The 19,796-nt window shown below is 42.7% G+C and overlaps 1 long non-coding RNA gene across 2 annotated transcripts in view; it reads right to left on the reverse strand.

Annotated features, from left to right (window-relative positions):
- Positions 1-8,513: 8,513 nt before the first annotated feature.
- LOC123334049 overlaps positions 8,514-19,796 on the reverse strand; it is an 80,001-nt gene continuing 68,718 nt past the window's right edge. The window contains exons 4-7 of one of the 2 annotated variants that reach the window (XR_006551797.1): positions 13,619-13,855; positions 11,300-11,419; positions 10,707-10,738; positions 8,514-8,570 (exon numbers count right to left, since the gene is read on the reverse strand). This is a non-coding gene — a long non-coding RNA (uncharacterized LOC123334049). Of the gene's footprint in view, positions 8,571-10,629; positions 11,420-13,618; positions 13,856-19,796 lie in introns of those variants that run through there. The other variant, XR_006551800.1, reaches the window with a different exon arrangement.

Raw genomic sequence — 19,796 nt, forward strand, 5'->3', positions numbered from 1 at the left:
TGGTGCTCAGTAAAAGTTTTTAAATGAATGAACAAATGAAGGCACTATCTATGGGGTCTTGGTGGTTTCTCCATTCTCTCTTTTGACCTGTGGCATTTCAGACTTATCCCCCAAGAAAGCAGATGCTGTGGGAAAGTGGGAAAATGTACTGGAAGAGAATGGTTTGTTTCTTGCTCTGTGAATTTGGGCTAGTTTTTCATCACTCTGGGCATCAGTTTCCACATCTAGCAAATGGAAATGATAATATGACCCACAATCTTCATCCCAGGGGTAGTGACAATAGCAAATGAGAGCACTAAGGTTTAAAGGCTTTCCTGGGGCTTCCCTGGTGGCTCAGTGGGTAAAGAATCTGCCTGCCAATTCAGGAGACATGGGATGGATCCCTGGTCTGGGAAGATCCCACATGCTTTGGAGCAAAATATGAATAACCTCAGATATGCAGATGACACCATCCTTATGGCAGAAAGTGAAGAGGAACTAAAAAGCCTCTTGATGAAAGTGAAAGTGGAGAGTGAAAAAGTTGGCTTAAAGCTCAACATTCAGAAAATGAAGATCATGGCATCCGGTCCCGTCACTTCATGGGAAATAGATGGGGAAACAGTGGAAACAGTGTCAGACTTTATTTTTGGGGGGCTCCAGAATCACTGCAGATGGTGATTGCAGCCATGAAATTAAAAGATGCTTACTCCTTGGAAGGAAAGTTATAACCAACCTAGGAAGCATATTAAAAAGCAGAGACATTACTTTGCCAACAAAGGTTTGTCTAGTCAAGGCTATGGTTTTTCCAGTAGTCATGTATGGATGTGAAAGTTGAACTGTGAAGAAAGCTGAGCACTGAAGAATTGATGCTTTTGAACTGTGGTGTTGGAGAAGACTCTTGAGAGTCCCATGGACTGCAAGGAGATCCAACCAGTCCATTCTAAAGGAGATCAGTGCTGGGTGTTCTTTGGAAGGAATGATGCTAAAGCTGAAACACCAGTACTTTGGCCACCTCATGCGAAGAGTTGACTCATTGGAAAAGACTCTGATGCTGGGAGGGATTGGGGGCAGGAGGAAAAGGGGACGACAGAGGATGAGATGGCTGGATGGCATCACCGACTCAATGGACATGGGTTTGGGTGAACTCCGGGAGCTGGTGATGGACAGGGAGGCCTGGCGTGCTGCGATTCATGGGGTTGCAAAGAGTCGGACACAACTGAGCAACTGAACTGAACTGAAGCCCGTGAGCCTAGAGCCTGTGCTCTGTAACAGGAGAAGCCACCACAATGAGAAGCCCTCACAAAGCAACAAAGAGTAAGCCCCTGCTCACCACAAGTAGAGAAAAGCCTGAGAAGCAATGGAGATCCAGCATAACCAAAAATAAAAATAAAAACAATTTTAAAAATCTGTCCTATGGTGCTTTTTAAGGATACCTTGTTGTTTTTAAGAAAACCTTTTTAAGTTATCCTGTACTGTTGGAATACAGCAGCCCAGAAAGGAACCCTTAAAAGACCCCTGTAGACCCTCAGCTAGGTTCCACTAACTAGTCAGTCTCAAAGGTGAAAAATAAAAAACACTTTTATTTATTAGAAGTTGCCTGTACTAAAATGAGTGAAGTTGTGTGTGTGTGGGTGGAAATTTGTTTGGTTAGAAATTGAATTCCTGGTCTGTGGCCAACCTTCCCTAATGATCCATATAAGGAAAAGGAAATACTCCTACACAGAATCAGTTTACAAAGTCTTGAGAAATCAATAACTCTCTAGGTTTATCTAACAAACGCGCCCGCTCCTGACTCAGCTTGCTTTAGTCAGGAGCCTTTCGGGAACGCAGCGAGCGTCCTAAACAGACATGAGAGCTCTTCTGTCATCATTGAAACACGTCTTCTGAGAAGCAGGGCTGAGCCCCAGCACACAGACCAGCTCGGACACCCTCCATCCACAGGGCCCAAGGCTGTTTGCAGAGATGGCCGCACTCTTATGCATATCAGATTTCCCGTCTCCTCTCCTCCCTCCTTTGCCCCTGCTTGCTGGCTGGGCCTGAAGTCTCTTTGAGGAAAACACAGTTTTTCACTGATGGTTGGAGAGAGAGCCTACATGAACATACATACCCCAGAACACAGCTTACATTCCTACCAGGCGGTCCCCTGTCAGAATCTGAAGAAGAGCAAGGGACCCAGAAAGGGAGACTTAGGGACAAGGACAAGTTTGACCTACTTTAGAATTTGGTCAAGCATCAGCTCTGGACCACAGTAACTGAGGCACTTTTTTGCCCATGTCCATCTCACCCATCCACACAGAACACCTTCCATCATTGTCTGCTTCTTGACCTCAGAGAGATTCAAAGAAGGTCTTCAAGAAAACACATGCCCTGATTTTTAGCCTTTTGTCCGTGAGGCCCAGGACGTAGGTTCATGGTTTGCTGTGCTGAACAGCGACATGAACTATGTAGGCACATGGAACTTCAGAGAAACCACCTGACCTCTCTAAGCCTCAGTCTCCTCATCTATAAAGTGAGGTGGTTAAACTGGAAAATTTCCAAGTTCTTTTCTAGTTCTAAAAGACTGCTCCACTCCCCAGGTCAACTGGTCCCATTTGGATTCAGTAGAGCATCGGTGATTCTGTCTGTTGCCCTCCCAAGTGAAGAGTCAGTCACAGGGCACACCCGATGTAGTCCTTTGAACCTCTACAATCGATTATGCATGGGTCCTCCAGCAAATCAGAGCTATCTGCGTTCCTGGTCTTTGAAGCTTCCTAGCTGTGTGTGACCTTGGGAAACCTTTGTACTTCAGCTTCTTTATCGCTAGAAGAAAGTGAAAGCCCCTGCCTGGCCAAGTCAGTGGGAGATTAGAGTTGATGGATTTCTTTCTTTCTTTTTTTAGAATAATGCTTGGCTCATCAACAAGGGAGCCAAGGAGTTATTGGCTCCCTTCCTTCAGTCTTGCTGATGGAGTCATAGTGGACTGAATGTGTTAGGAGAAGGTAAATTCCAAAAGTGCTTCACAGATGTATCAGTTAGGCTATTGGCTAAGCTGCTGTAACAAAGAGACTTCGAAATACAGTGGTCCAAATGTGTTCAAATTTAATTTCTTTCTTATTAACAGAGGTCATAGCCAGAGGTAGGAGGTTGCTGAGCAACTCTGCTCTGTGAAACTTTCATTTTCCACATCCTGCTCTTTTTCAAGACCAGCTCAGAGCCCATCTCTCGGAGGCCCTGGGTCCCTCTTGTCCACAAGGATCACATGTAGTCAGTTCTCCTCAGCAGACACTGTACTCACTGCCTCGCAGGGCTGGATAACTCTGCAGGTGAGAAAGCTTTATCTCTCCCACCAGACTGGGAACCCCTTGAGGTCAAGGGTCATGTCTTCTTGACATTTGTCCTCATGATGCTAGCATGTGGTAAGCTTTCTGGGAGGGTTTGCCCCGGGGGCAGGGGTGGGGGGAAGCATTCCTGGGAACTTCAGCCAGCCACAATCATGAAAGCTGAGGTGTTTGCTTAGTCATCACCGCTACATATTTTTCAGATTAATTACCATGCAGTTTCTTCATATCTTCCAATAAATGAAAGAAAAAATGTGTGTTGAGAGTGTGTGAATATTAACTCATAAAAATCCCTGACTCACCACAAAATTTCAAGAAATGTCTTACACTTGAACATGGAAATATGGATTCTCCTGTCGTGTGTAAGTTAAGAGCCTTTGGGTGGCCAAGTTGACTGTGGTGCCCAGTGGAGTGAATATTTTTACTCTATGGGAAGTTTATAGAATCAAATTTCGTAGTGGAAAAACTTGCTGCAGTGGTTAGTTGTGATAACTGCCCCTATTTAACTGGTTTATGGCTAATCCCAGGCTTCCCCAGTGGCCCAGTGGTAAAGAATCTGCCTGCAACTCAGGAGACATGGGAGATGTGGGTTCAGTCCCTGCGTTAGGAAGATCCCCTGAAGAAGGAAATGGAGAAGGACAGCAAGGAGGCTGGTGTGGCTCTGCTGGTGGAGCAGAGTGAGTAGGGTAGTGATGTGGTCAGACAGGTCTGGAAGCCAGACTGTGTAAGGTTTGGAAGGCTGTGATATACTCAGACAATGTGCTATATCAGATGAGAGGTCATCCAAGGGTTCTGACTATGGGGGAGGTGAAAGTTTAAAAAAATCACTCTAATAAGTTGAGATCAGACAAAGGAGACAAAAGTGGAAGCCAGAGAGCAATTAGGAGAGAATTGCAAGGAGGTGACGGTGCCATGAGGCAGCCTGGTAGTAGGAGCAGGTGAGCAAGGGTCTTGTTCTGAATATATTTTGTAGGTAGTGCTAACAGGACTTGTTGACAGATGCAATATTGGTATGAAAGAAAGGGAAGAGTTAAGGTCGACTATGAGGGTTTTGGCAGGCTGGAGCTTTTCACAAGCACAGCATGCTATATTGTGGAAGTACAATATGGGACAGCAGATTTGGACATACCAGGTGTGAGGGGCTGGTTAGACACCAAGTAAGGTTGGGGCTTCCCGGATAGGGCTAGTGGTAAAGAACCCATCTGCCAGTGCAGCAGACATAAGAGTCTCAGGTTCGATCCCTGGGGTCAGGAAGATCCCCTGGAGGAGGGCATGGAAACCCACTCCATTATTCTTGCCTAGAAAATCCTATGGACAGAGGATCCTGGTAGGCTATAGTCCATGGGGTCACAAAGAGTTGGACACAACTTAGCAACTAAACAACACCAAGAACAAGTCAAGTATAGTTGAAACCAGAGCTGCAGCAGTGACATCAAGTCATCACGTCAATGACATCATGTCATTTAAGAAATCTTTACCGAGAGCCTGTCATGTGTGGGCTTTTGGAGCTGGGGATACCAGCCAGCCTCCACCCCCAAGAAGCTTCTATTACAGTTGAGGAAAATGACACTACCTGACATGTAAATAAATACACAAGAAACATAAATTCAAATTGCAACGGATGCTGTGAAGAAACTAGAACAAATAAAGGAAGAGAGGGCAATTCAGGACAGGAGTGGTGGTTTCTCTGAAGACATACTATTTGAACTGAAACCAAGGTGATGAGAAGGAGGCATATGGTATTCGGGGAAGGAGGGAGCGTTCCAGGCCAAGGGAGCAGCCAGTGTGGAGGTCTGAGATGGGAATGTGCTTGGCTGTGTCGGGATGGCAGAAAGTAGACAGCTGGTGTGGCAGGGACACAGTGAAAGGGGAGCTGTGTGGGGGACAATGTTAGAGAGGTGGGCGAGAGGTGGTGTGGTCCAGGTTAAGTCTTGCTGACTTGGCAAGAACACTGGGTTTCATTTCCCAGTGGGGGAGTGGTGGTGGGCTTTGGTTTATCCTGATGGCTGAGTGTGGCACAGCCTGTGAACAAACAGGGAAACAGGCATGAGGAATGTCACAAGTGATGAGAGCAGAAATGTTCACGTGAGGGAGGGGCTCAGGTGATCTTTGAAGACCTTGCTGATGGACTGAATGAATGAAGAGAAAAGTCTAGGATGACTTCTAGGTTTTGGCTTTAGTAACGGAATGGCTGCTGGTGCTGGTTACAAGACAGGGGCAGACTGGAAGAGGGCCAGGTGTGGGGGAGAAATGAAGAGGTCCACAATGACTATGACTATAAGATGATGTTAAATTTGAGATGCCTGTTAGTCACTTTGCAGTTCTGTGTGTTATCTACAAAGGAAGTCACATATACATTCAATTAATAATTGTTGAATGAGTGAGTGGACGCAGGCCCTTTTTAGATGAGGGAGGCCAGACTAGGAGTTAAAGACTGGCGATTCAGAATGATGATGCTAATGTGACACAGTGGGAAGTCATGTCCATGATGTTGTTGTGATCATCTGGAAAGAGTGATCTCTCTTTATAGGTGAAGGGTTTATGTCAGGGAGACACTGCAGGACCAATGCGCCTGCCCCTGGGGGCAGATCCAGACCCTGCACCTGTGCTTCTTCCACTATCCTACACTGCCGGCTGCTGAAAAAGCCACCACGGAACATCCCACGTGATGTGGAAACAAGTGTGGCCCTTGAGGACATGATGGGTGACTCTAGCCAGACAGAAGCTGGGGACCCAATGCCAGCCAGGAATGGCTGGGGCCATCAACCATTAGTAGGCAGCCCAAAGCTGGCCAGAGCTTCCAAACAGGCCTGACCCAGCTCAGTGACAAAAGTGATAACACCCTCAGGCAAGGCTCCTCTCCAAGCCCTATGAATCAGAAATACCTTGGGGGGAAGGTTAGCTCTGGCTTCAGGAATGGAATCCAGGCCAGGTTTCTTCTGCAGGAGCCAGGCCTCTTCTCTGGGCAGTTGACTTCACTAGAGCTAATTAATGAGGGGGAAGGAAGGGTGGGTGTGGTCCCTGGCCAAAGCTATAGCCTCTCATGTCCCTGTCTTCAAGTCTACAATCTTACAACTCTTTCAGAAGGAACTGAAGAGCCTCTTGATGAAAGCGAAAGAGAAGAGAGAAAAATCTGGCTTGAACATTCAAAAAATGAATTTCAAGGCATCCAGTCCCATCACTTCATGGCAAATAGATGGGGAAACCAGAGAAACAGTGAGAGATTTTATTTTCTTGGGCTCTAAAATCATTGCAGATGGTGACTGCAGCCATGAAGTTAAAAGACGCTTCTCCTTTAAAGAAAGGTGATGACCAACCTAGATAGCACATTCAAAAGCAGAGACATTACTTTGCCAGCAAAGGTCCATCTAGTCAAAGCTATGGTTTTTCCAGTGGTCATGTATGGACGTGAGAGTTGGACCACAAAGAAAGCTGAGCACCGAAGAATTGATGCTTTTGAACTGTGGTGTTGGAGAAGACTCTTGAGAGTCCCTTGGACTCCAAGGACATCCAACCAGTTCATCCTAAAGGAAATCAGTCCTGAATATTCATTGGAGGACTGATGTTGAAGCTGAAACTCCAATACTTTGGCCACCTGATACGAAGAATTGACTCTTCGGGAAAGATTGAAGGTGGGAGGAGAAGGGGATGACAGAGGATGAGATGGTTAGATGGCATCACCGACTTGGACATGAGTTTGAGCAGGCTCCGGGAGTTGGTGATGAACAGGGAAGTCTGGTGTGCTGCATTCCATTGGGTCGCAAAGAGTCAGGCATGATTGAGCAATTGAACTGAACTGAACACTTTCAGAAATTTTATTTTGGTAAATGTTCACATCAAAGTTAAAAAGCTAGATATTTATTTTGCAGATCAAAGTAATGTATTAAATAGTAACTGTAACAATGAGTCTCAAGCGTAAGAATTAATGGGGAGAAGAGATGATGTCTTAGTCCATTTGGACTGCAATAACAACATACCACATATCTGGTGGTATAAACACCATAAATTTATTTCTCACAACTTTGGCGGCTGGGAAGTCCAAGATCAAGGCATCAGCATGGCCATGTTCCCTTGAGAGTTCTCCTCCTTGATCATAGCTGGGACCTTCTCTCTGTGTTCACATGATGGAACTTCTGGAAGCTCTTTTATTGTTTACTCACTCAGTTGTGTCTGATTCTTATGACCCCATGGACTGTAGCCCAGCAGACTCCTCTGTCCATAAGTTTTCCCAGGCAACAATAGTGGATTGGTTTGCCATTTCCTTCTCCAGGGAATCTTCCTGACCCAGGGATCCAACCCACATCTCCTGCACTGGCAGGTGGATTCTTTACCACTGAGCCACCTGCGAAGCAGGAACCTCTTTTATATAAAGGCACTAATCATTCATAAGGCTCCCCCCTCATAACCTAAGCACTTCCCCCAAAGCCCCACATCCTAATACCATCACAGTTGGGGCTTAAGATTTCAGCATATGAATTTGGGGAGACACAAACATTGTATCCATAGAAGATAGTATTGTGAAGTGATCAAGAATTCAAAATCTAAAGCCAGAATGCCTGCATATGACTCCAGGCTCTATTACTTACTAGTTACGTGCCTTTGGGAAAGTTTCTTCATCTCTTAGTACCTCAGTTTATTCATCTGTAAGATGGGGATAATAGTAGCACCCTATCATAGATTGTACAGAAGATTAAATGAGTTAAATAATGCTAGATACTTGGGATAGTGCCTGCACATAGTATTCTATAGGTAAAGCTACTATTAAAATAGTATTGTTTTTATTGCTCAGTTCAGTTCAGTCACTCGGTTGTGTCCAACTCTTTGTGACCCCATAAATCACAGCACGCCAGGCCTCCCTGTCCATCAGCAACTCCTGGAGATCACTCAGACTCATGTCCATTGAGTCAGTGATGCCATCCATCTCATCCTCTGTTGTCCCCTTCTCCTCCTGCCTCCAGTCCCTCCCAGCATCAGAGTCTTTTCCAATGAGTCAACTCTTCGCATGAGGTGGCCAAAGTACTGGAGTTTCAGCTTCAGCATCATTCCTTCCAAAGAAATCCCAGGGCTGATCTCCTTCAGAATGGACTGGTTGGATCTCCTTGCAGTCCAAGGGACTCTCGAGAGTCTTCTCCAACACCACAGTTCAAAAGCATCAATTCTTTGGCACTCAGCTTTCTTCATAGTCCAACTCTCACATCCATACATGACCACTGGAAAAACCATAGTCTTGACTAGATGGATCTTTGTTGGCAAAGTAATGTCTCGGCTTTATTGCTAGAAGTTTATTAAAGAGGCAAACTTCAGAGTCATACACATAGAGTTTCTGTTTCAGTGGGTCCCACTGAATTTTTCACAAGCACTACAAGAGATTTTTTATGTAATTGCAACAATGCGATGCTTTGAGAAAGCCCTGGATTATAAGGCAAAAATAGGCATCCAGAAACAGGGCAAGGTGTGATGTACCACAGAGAAAAATGGAAGTAAAGAAAAATGTGCGTGCGTGCTAAGTTACTTCAGTCATGTCTGACTCTTTGCAACCCTATGGACTGTAGCCTGCCATGTTCCTCCGTCCATGGGATTCTCCAGGCAAGAATACTGGAGTGGGTTGCCATGCCATCCTCCAGGGGATCTTCCCAACACAGGGATTGAACCCTCATCTCCGGCATTGCAGGCGGATTCTTAACCACTGAGCCATCGGGGGAAGCTAAGATTAATGTACTCTTCCCCGATTCACAATTTCATATACTTCAATGCTCTGTGTTTACAAAGGAATCCATTGAGCTCTTGCAATAGATGGAAAGTGGTTTTCAAAGAGAATAATTTAATTGTAATAATGATTTTTTTCATATTATTTTATTTTTATATATATCTCTCTCCACTAGATTATTTGAGATGTAATTCACATACCATAAAATTCAACATTTTAAAGTATGGAATTCAATTTTTTTTTAGTACATTGGCAAAGTTGTACAATCATCTCCACTATTGAATTGCAGAATGTTTTCATCACTATCCACTGAGAAAAAAATTATATATATATATATATATATATACACACACACCCATTAGCACTCCCCATTCTCTCCTCCCCCCAGGCCCTGGCAACCACTAATCTCCTTTCTGTTCCTATGAATTTGCCTCTTCTGGTCATTTCATATAGAAAAAAATCTCACAATTATGACCTTTTGTGATTGGGTTCTTTTATTTAGCCTGCTTTCAAGGTTCATCCATCTTGTAGCATATATCAATGTTTTTTCCCTAGCCAAATAATATTCTATTGTAAGGGTATATGATGTATAATTTATCCATTCACAAGTTGTTAGGCATTTAGGTTGTTTCACTTGTTTGGCTATTATGAATCATTCTGCAGTAACATTTGTGTACACATATATATGTAGATGGGGGCTTCCCAAGTGGCTCAGTGGTAAAAGAATCTGCTTGCCAAAGCAGATGTAGATTTGATCCCTGGGTTGGGAAGATCCCCTGGAGAAGGAAATGGCAACCACTCCAGTATTCTTGCTTGGAAAATTTCATGGACAGAGGAACCTGGTGGGCTACAGTCCATGGGTTGCAAAGAGTTGGACCTGACTGAGCGACTAAAAATACAGCATATGTGTGGACAGATGTTTTCACTTCTCTTGAGTATATGCCTAAGAGTTAAAGTGCCCATGTGGTTGCTCAATGTCAATTTTTTTTTTTTTAAAGTACTGTTTTCCAAAGGAACTTCATGATTTTATAGTCTTAGTAGCAATGTACGAGTCTCAATTTCTCCACATCCTTAACAACACTTGTTTGTACACTCTGTCTTTTTTATTTCAGCCATCCTAGTGGCTGGATGGCATCACTGACTCTATGGACGTGAGTCTCAGTGAACTCCGGGAGTTGGTGATGGACAGGGAGGCCTGGCGTGCTGCGATTCATGGGGTTGCAAAGAGTCGGACACGACTGAGCGACTGATCTGATCTGATCTGATCTGAGTGTGTGTGAAATGTTATCTGACTGTGGTTTGATTTGTATTTTTCTAGTGACTAAAGATGTTGAGCATCTTTTCATCTGTCAGTTTCTGGCCTTGCCAGGTTTGGGGTGCCCAAGCTGGGAGACCAGGACGTGATAGTATCTACAACACTGCTGTTGACTCCTTCCCATCAAGCCTAAAGAGGTACATATTTTATCAGGGTAGGAGCAAATATTTAGGCTCTTTCTGCAACAAATGTGGTTTTTACCTGAGAGCATAGCAAAAGAAATTAACCAAAAACTTTAAAAAAATCATTTCACAAACCAAATGAGTAGTTAAAGGAAATAAACTAACATAAATAAGGTTTAAGAGAAATTCTGTTGGAATAAATTTTATTATTAAAATACTTGCTAGAAAGATATTTATTTGCAGTGAAACCTGCTGAGCTGGCTTACCCTCCTATACTTGGTGAGTGGAACCACTGCTCCTGTGGACAAAAAAACATCACCGCCGTTTCAGTAAACAAAGGATGCTGCAGCCATAAAGGTATCAGCCCCTGCAGCTGCCCCAATAGTGCATTCAAGGGGAATTTAGGATGGAGAAAAACTGGATTCAGGGCCTAAGTAAGATACATATCGAAGGAATAATTTCAGGGAACACAGACTTTTATACCTTCTCATACACAGAAAAGATTAAAATCATTAACTTGAGATGTCTGGGTTTGTGCGTGTGTGATTAGCAGTTATCTTTTAATGTTTGACTGTGCAGGGAGTTTTGCTTGTTGTCTCTTCCTCCAGCAAAAACTCCTATATATCCTAGCTCCTCCCGTAGCTCGTTGGAACAGTCCCTCAGGGCTATCTGCCATCTCGGGCTATAGTTCTCAGTAACGCCCCAGATAAAAGGTAATTGTAAACTTTTAGGTTGGACATTTTTTTTCAGTTGACATCCTGGATTTATAGTGGTCCTGTAATATACAAAGATAAACAGGCATTTTCTTGGAACTAGGAGTTAAACTTCTTTCAGAGAGATCTCATGACAACTAACTCACCCAACGGGATGTTTCCTGACTGCCGAGGCGTTTATTGGAGTCCTCAGTTGCTCAATCCTAAGAATTTCCAAGTGTTCCCAGTCTGCTGTCTGGGGATTAGAAGGCTAAATTCCTGGGGGCCTGGAAAGGGAAATATATCACAAAAAAATCTAAGCCTAAATTTGATGGGAAATGGATTTTATTTTCACTTATAGTGCAAACCAGGAATTCTCTACAAATGAGACAGCAAATCCAGTGGGAATCCTACCTAGGACATTCTGAGAGGTTCCAGAACTTTTGTCGTTGTTCAGAAAATTCTAAATTTGGATGTCTCCTCTCCAGGCACGTTCTCTCATCCTGTGAGTGTCATGATGAATTACTCTGCTTTTTAGAGCTTATAGTGTAGAAATCTCAAACCAAGGCAGATTAAAAAAAAAAAGTTTGCAGTTTACACAATATTCTATTCAATGAGGGACTTGTATCAGAACCTGAGTGTTAGAACAGCTTTTCCGTCTGGGAAGCCGGCTAACTTGGAGAGACAATTACAGAGAAAGAAGGGCCAGTGACGGCTGCTATAGGTGGTATTTGTATATCTCATAAAAGGTCTGGCCTTTACGACTTAGTGGCCATGTGGTTTTGGGCAAATTACTTTCTGTGAACCTCCATTTCTTCCTCTGGAACACCATGATAAGCCTGCTTGCCTCAAAAGGTTAATTTGAGGCATATATAAAAAATGAAGGGAGCACTTGGATTTGTTTTGCTTTGTTTTTCTCCTCCAACTCTTCCCAGACCCCAGCCCCAAACCCAGGGAATAATTCCAGGCATTCAGAAAGTATTCTACAACAATTTTCTTAGATGAAACAAATCCAGTTTTCTGGTTGAATAAAATATTGAATAGATGAGTGCATTTTGTCATTTAACAAATATTTATTGGGTGCCTCTTATGTTCTGGAGACTGTTCTAGTACTGAAGAGACAGCTGTGAACAAAACAGACAAAAACCCATGCCCTCATGGAGCTTCCATGCTAGAAAGGAATGAGAGAGACTCTAAACAAATAAATCTTGAAATCAAAATGGATATTAATTCGAAAAGAGTGTTTTGATCAGAAATAAAGTAGAGTAGGAGAATGCAGAGTGGCAATGGGGAGATGCGGCTAGAGATGGGTCAGGGTACTCTATTTTTTTCTTTTTTAGATACTTACAATTTATTGAAGTATAGCATACACAAAGAAAAGTAGACCAGTCATGAGTGTACAGTTCAGTGAGTTACTGCAAAGTTAGAACATCAGTATACCCAATATAAACAACATAACCCAAAGCTCAGAAATGTCCCTGGAGATACTTCCCAATCACTAGTCCCTCCCCTTCCCTAAGCTCAGTGCTATTTTGATCACTAATGAAATAGATTAGCTTTGCCTGTCTTTAAACTCGATCCCCTGGTGGCTCAGCAATAAAGAACCCGCCTGCCAATGCAGGCGATGCAGGAGATGGATTCAGTCCCTGGGTTGGGAATATCCCCTGGAGGAGGCCACGGCAACCCTCTCCAGTATTTTTTCCATGGGCAGAGGAACCTGACGGGCTACAGTCCAGGGGGTCGCAAAGAGTTGGACATGACTGAGCTACTAAACAACAAAAACAAACTCTCTAGAGTGGAATCATCAGAAGGTCGAGATATTCTTAAGGGCTCCACTTTATAGTTTCAAAAGCTAGATTCTTTGGGGGTGAGTTAGCGTCCCAGGGCTCATTTCTAAAGAGGCGTCATCTTCCAGCTCAGTGGTCATTCGACTGGTCCCAGGCGCCAGGCGGACAGGCGCAGGGTCAAAAGCCAGGCAGCAGTTGTGAGGGAAGCAGACAGGCAGATGGAAGGAGACCCTGGAGCCATGCTCCAGGATACTCAACCCTAGCAATTAGATCACTTTGGGAAAGATTCTCCCACCTTAGTTCTGTCTAAAATGCCCCATACTGTGTTTCCTTAAATAGCAATGGATGGAGACTGGCTTCACGCACTTCAAAGCCCTTCCCTGTTTGCATTGCACGAATGACACATTCCTGTCCAAAGTCATCCAGACAAACAGCTGCTAATTTCCTAGCAACACTGCCCTAGCCATTCTTGCATGGAATGGAATTAATCCTGGCACAGAAATAGAGGTTTATATTTCAGAAAAAAAAAAAAGAAAACAACTCATAATTCCTTCTCCCCGCCTGCCCTACTACTCAATCTCCACCCCCAGGGACCGTCTTGGACCAAGCTCAGCCAGGGATTCCCTTTCTTCAGCAACTTAAAAGCCCTGACTATGTGATAGCTTTGTTGAGAGGACTCACATAAGTATTAGTACTTACAGCACTTGAATTTGTGGAAAGCCGCCATGGACTGCTTCTTGACTTCAGGGAATCATCCGTTTCTGCCTCATGACAAGTTTAGCAGGAAGTCTGGGCAAGTGATTTAGAATCACATAATATCAGGGTAAAAAGGCTTTACCCAACTGTCTGGTGAAGAATGGAAAGTAGGTTGTATCCTGCTTGTTCCAGTGCTTGCTGTGGCTCCAGGTAGCATATCTGTGACGGCATCTCAGGCAGCTGGGTGGGAAGGGAAGCAGTGAGTGATTGATTGGCAATGTCTGCCATGGATGAGATGTAGCAAAGGGCCACCTCTTGGGTATTTACCATGCCTGATCTGGATCCAACCTCTCATTTTACAAATGATTGAACTGAAATTCAGAGTTGGAGTGCCCCCATCAAGATCATCCCCCCAGTGAGAAGCAGAATGGGACCTCAAATCCAGCCCTCTAGCTTTCCACCTGAGCATTGTTTTTAACACCAACTCATTTGCTTCTGTTCATAAGGTCTGGAGAGGGCCGATTTAGTGAGGCAAGGGAAGATCAGGGAGCTGGCTGGCTCTAACACCTAACACGAGGCTCAAGGGAATGAGCGGTCCATCTTGGTTCCTGCTTACCCCACCCCCACCAGTGCCAGCAGGCTGCATCTTCAAGCTGTTGTGGACCCAGCAGGAAGAATGAGGGATCCTCCCCATGCAGAAATCCACGGTGATGCCCAGGGGCCTGAATTCCTGATCCAGAGCCTAACTTTATTCCCTCCTCCCTGTATTTATATTGCCCTCATCCAGGAGTCGGGCACCACTTAGCAATGAAGCACCCACCCATCATTCTTACCATCCCAGCTTGGATGTGCTCAAACTTGTGATGGTATGCACAGAGAAGCTTTTACTTTTTACTCAGAGTCATGTTGACATAAATTGCATTTACTTTTATTTTAAAACATAGCTTTTTTGTCTAAGAATAACTGATTTATTTGGTGAGAAAAGACATGTATGTGGATGTCAGTAGAAGGGCAAAGAGACAGAGAGGTTTTTTCCTTTTTAAATTTCATTTTAACTTATCAAGAGAAAACTTTTCTTTAAAAATAAAATAATCCCTGGCTCAATGGAGAATATTTGCCCTTTCTTTTGGCCCAGGACCTGTCTCACGCTAAGCTCCATGCTGGTCGTCACTTCCTCCTGAAATGCTCCGCTTTCTTGCCTGGCAGAAGCCATTCTTCCCTTTTGTGTCTAAAGTTCTCCTTTGCCTTGGGATAAGAAGAAAATATATTTAGTACAACAAACTGAAGTACCTTCAGTGCGTCAGCCTCCGTGCTCAGTACTCAGGACTCAGAAATGAATGCACTAAACCCTCGGCCCTTGAGAAATTTAACTGGAACTTGAGACAGAGAACCACAGTGCTTAGCCTTGTGCCCTGTTATCTCATTTAATCTTCACCCTAAATCTGCTCATCTAGTGGTCAAGGCTGTGTCTCTTTTCTCCACTTTATCCTCAGCACCAAGCACAATGCCATGGTCCTGGGAAAAGCTGTGACTCAGAGAATAACTGATTGCTTAAAACCTCCCTGAAACGTAGGCATCTTTTTCTTTTTTATAGATGAAGAACTGAAGTTGACAGAGACTAAGTAGCCTCTCCTAAGGTTTCCTAGTAGTGATGACTTGGGTCCTTTGTTTCCAAGCCCTTGGTTTTTTCCTCCCTTGTAGCACTTCTTCACCTTCTAGGCCCGGTTTTCTCACCTGTAAATTCAGGGGATCAGACTGAATGATTCTGGATGCTCTAGACAATTCTGGATGATTCTGGACTATCCCTTCAAGCTCTGAATTTCATAGCCAGTGTCCAAAGTTGATATTAGAATGCATATACCCATTTTCTCTGGGAGGATTTTTATATGTTGTTATTTTTAACCTGCATTTCTATTACCCTTATTATACCACCAGCTCTTGGATCTTAATATTTCATTTTGTAACTCATTTGTAGCACCCTCAGATCTATGTTCTATGCTCAAAGACTTCTCATTTTTTATAGTTCATGACCCTCTATAAACACGCTTTATTTATGCTAAGTAAGTCATACACACTTCACTTCCCCAAACCAGATTTTTTCCTATTTTCTCTCAAAAATGGCAGCATGATTTGAGTGCTCTGTGGCAGGCATCAAAAGGTTCTCATGTCATAGGATGCAGAAAATATTTATTGAAAATAATGATTCTTAATTTTGAAAGGAAAAACACAGACCTCAAAATTTTGTGGGATCATAAAAATTCCATTTCATACACTAACAATGAAAAAATGAAAAATGAAGTTAAGAAACAATTATATGTACAGCAGAAAATGACACAACATTGTATTCTATAAAGCAAAGCAATTACTGTAAAGTAATTATCCTTCAATTAAAGATAAATAAATTTTAGAAAGAAAAAGCAATTCTATTTACAATAGCATCAAAAAGAATACAATATGTAGAAACATATTAGCAAAAGAAGTGCAAGATGAAAATTTTAAAACCTTGTTAAAACTGAAGATCTAAATACATGGAAAGACATTCTGTGTTTGTGGACTGGGTTAATATTCTTAAGATGACCACTCTCCCCAAAGTAATTCACACATGCAACAAGATCCCCATCAACATCCCACATGGCTTTTTTCTTTTTGGCATTTGACAAACTAATACTAAAACCCATATGGAAGTGCAAGAGACCCAGAATAGTCAAAACAATCCTTAAAAAGAACAAACTTAGAAGACTTATACTTCCTGATTTCAAAACTGCAAAGCCACAATAATCAGGACAGTATAGCATGAGAATAAGGGTAGACATATAGACCCGTGGAATGGAATTGAGACTATGGAAGCAAACTCTTAAATTTACAGCTAGTCAATTTTGAGAAGATGCCAAGGCAATTCAATATGGGAAAGATAATATTAACCAATGGTGCTGGGATAAATGCATTTACACATACAAAACAATGAAGTTGGACTCCTAGCTCACATGATGTACAAAAATTAACTCAAAATGACCAAAGACCTAAATATAAGAACTACCATTATTAAACTCTTAGAAGAAAAGATAGGTGTAAATTTTCACCATCTTGGATTGAGTGATTGTTTCTGATATGTGACACCTAAGGCATAAGCAACCAAAGGCAAAAAACAGATAAGTTGGACTTCATAAAAATTGAAAATGTTTATGCTTCAGAGGGCACTATAAAGAAAGTAAAAAGACAAGCCACAAAAAGAGAGAAAGTATTTGCAAATCATATATCTGATAAGGGTCTGCTATACAGAATATATAAAACCACAATTTAAAAATAAGCCAAGGAGGAATTCCCTGGCAGTCCATGGTTAGGACTCAGTGCTCTGACTGCCGGGACCAAGGTTCAATCCCTGGTCACGGAACTAAGATCCCACAAGCTGTGCTACACAGCCAAAAAAATAGGCCAATAATTTAAATAGGCAATTCTCCTAAGAAGATAGACAAATGTTCAATAAGATAAGCACATAAAAAGATGCGCGACGTCATTTGTCATTAGGAAACTATAAATCAAAACTGTAATAAGATGCCACCTCATACACACTAGGACGGATTCATTTTGATATTTGGCAAAACTAATACAATTATGTAAAGTTTAAAAATAAAATAAAATTTAAAAATTAAAAAAAAAAAAACCCAAAATAGGATGAGGAAAACGTGAACCTTCCTTCATTGATTGTGCAAATGGAAAATAGTGCAGTTCTTTGAAAAGTAGTTTAGCAGTTCCTCAGAAAGATCAACATAGAGCTGCCATATGACCCAGCAATTCCTCTCCTAGTGTGTATAAATAGGAAAACATTTTTGCACACAAACTCTTATATATGAATGTTCAGTATTATAGCCAGAAAGTAAAAATTGCCAAAATTTCAATTATCTGATAAATGGATAAACAAAATATGGTATATCCATGCAATGGAATATTATTTGGCAATAAAAGGGTGAAGTACTGATTCCTGCTACAACATAGATAAACCATGAAAACATGTCACATGAAAGAACACACTCAGAAAAGACCACATGTTATATGATTTCACTTATGCTGTACATTCTGCCAATCCATAGAAATAGGAAAGAGAATAGTGTTTGCCAGGGACTAGGAGAAGTGAAGAATGGGCATGACTAGTGATGCGCACAAGTTTTTTGAGGGGAGTGGTAATGAAAGATTCTGGGAAGGAATAGTGGTAATAGTTGTACCACAGAGTTATTCAACTCTGTGAGTATACTATAAAGCACTGAACTTTACACTGTAAAGGGGTGACTATTACATATATATTACAAATATACATTATATCTCAATAAAATTTTGTAGAGTTGAAGAAATTCAATAGGAAAATGAGACACTAACAGAGCCCCGGCTAACCACCATTCTTAGCACCCAGGAGGCTCCCCACAACTACGGTGGCAAGTCACACCCACAGAACTAAATCTGCATGGATCCTCAGAGGTTGTCTTGTCTACTTAGTTAATGATTCTTCAACCACCTCTGCAATAGTCCCACCCGGTAATCATCTAACCTATCCTTGACTAGGCTCTTTTTCTTTCTCTCCACGCCTCTGTTGAATGCGTACTATGGGCTCAGCTCTGGGCTAAGCACTGAGAATATACTTTGCAATGTTGTCTCTAATGTAATAAACATTTATTTGAATATTGTAATGTGTAAAATGTTTTGTTTCTATTCCTTTTTGTTTATTGATATCCATTTTAGTTTGGATTCTACCAGAGGAAGATCATGAGACAAAGATTCAAGTGAAAATTGTTTATTTGGGAAGTACAGTAACACTGGTAGAGAAGTGGAAAGGGATCCAGGGAAGGAAAGGAAGCCAAGAAATCAGCTACCACAGTAAGCCACAGAAGCTTAATCCAGAGGGGAAACTCTGAGACAAGGCGTAAAACACTCTCCTGAAAAAGGATTTCATCCAAGAGCCAAGGAGCTGGGATATTTATGCATTAATTCCAGAGTCCCTGGCTGAGCATTCACGCTGCATGTATCTTACATCCTAGCATCCCTGGCTACTGAAGGAAGCAAGGACTATTCAGCCTTCCCCAGATCTAAATTGGACGATGGGAGAACCCTCAGGCACGCATGCAGATTCTGGCAATCGGTGTTTGACGGGACCTGTGCTCCAGAGGATACAGATGGGACGCTGACAGCATCAGCTAGAACACCTTCCTCCTTCCGCACACAGGAGATGGTGTACGGGAATACACAAAATTCCATGAATTAGGTAAAGATGAAGAGAAAAGAAGATATAAAGAAAAATTAGCCTTTCCGGTGAAGGCAAAGATCCTGTTCTGTGCTCATTTGCTCAGCCGTGTCTGACTCTCTGTAACCCCATAGGCTATAGCCTGCCAGGTTCATCTGTCCTTGGAATTTTCCAGGCAAGAATACTGGAGTGGGTTGCCATTCTTTTCTCCAGGGGGTGTCATCCAGACTCAGGGATCGAACCTGGGTCTTCTGCATTGCAGGAGGATTCTTTTACATTGAGCCACAATGATCCTAGTGGGCTCAAAAAACAGATGCTATTTCTTAGCATATCCTTTAAACTCTGGCTCTCCAAAAATACAACACCACACTGCCTTTTGAAAAGGCAAAACTGAGTTGCCTGCTTATCACAAACTTGAAACAGGTCTCAGTGGCATCTCACAGGTGAGAGGTTTGGTGGGTTGGAGATTTAGTTAAATGTTAAGCCTTTCTTGCAGGAGCATGCTTAGAACTAAGGAATCCAATATAGAGAAGACTGGCCAACATGGAAAGGCGATGGTTCTGATGGTAAAGGCAAGGATTTTGAGGTAAGAGTTTCCAAAAGTCTTGTTGGGTGTTACTTACTAAAAAGTTGGACAGTCATGAGTTCATTTAATGGTTTTGAGGCAGCAGTTCCTGAGGTGAGCAGAGTGATTTGCAAGGTTAATCCTCCTGAGCCAGTGTTTTGTGGGATGGGGAAGCGGTGCTGTTGCTGCAGCAAGCCACGTGGGCAAAAATGATTTCTGCTCATAGCTTCAGCCCCAGCTTATGACATCACACGGTAAAACATAATGAAAGTAGTTCCCCAGAAGTCAGCCACACGCAGCCCAGGTGCCCACAATTCTTGCTAAATAAAGGGATAAAAAGGTGCACACATTCCATCTTCAAGGAGGGGTAGGATTAAAGGGGAAAT

The sequence above is a fragment of the Bubalus bubalis genome, chromosome 6 (assembly GCF_019923935.1).
Source record: "Bubalus bubalis isolate 160015118507 breed Murrah chromosome 6, NDDB_SH_1, whole genome shotgun sequence".
In the NCBI taxonomy this organism is placed as follows: Eukaryota; Metazoa; Chordata; class Mammalia; order Artiodactyla; family Bovidae; genus Bubalus; species Bubalus bubalis.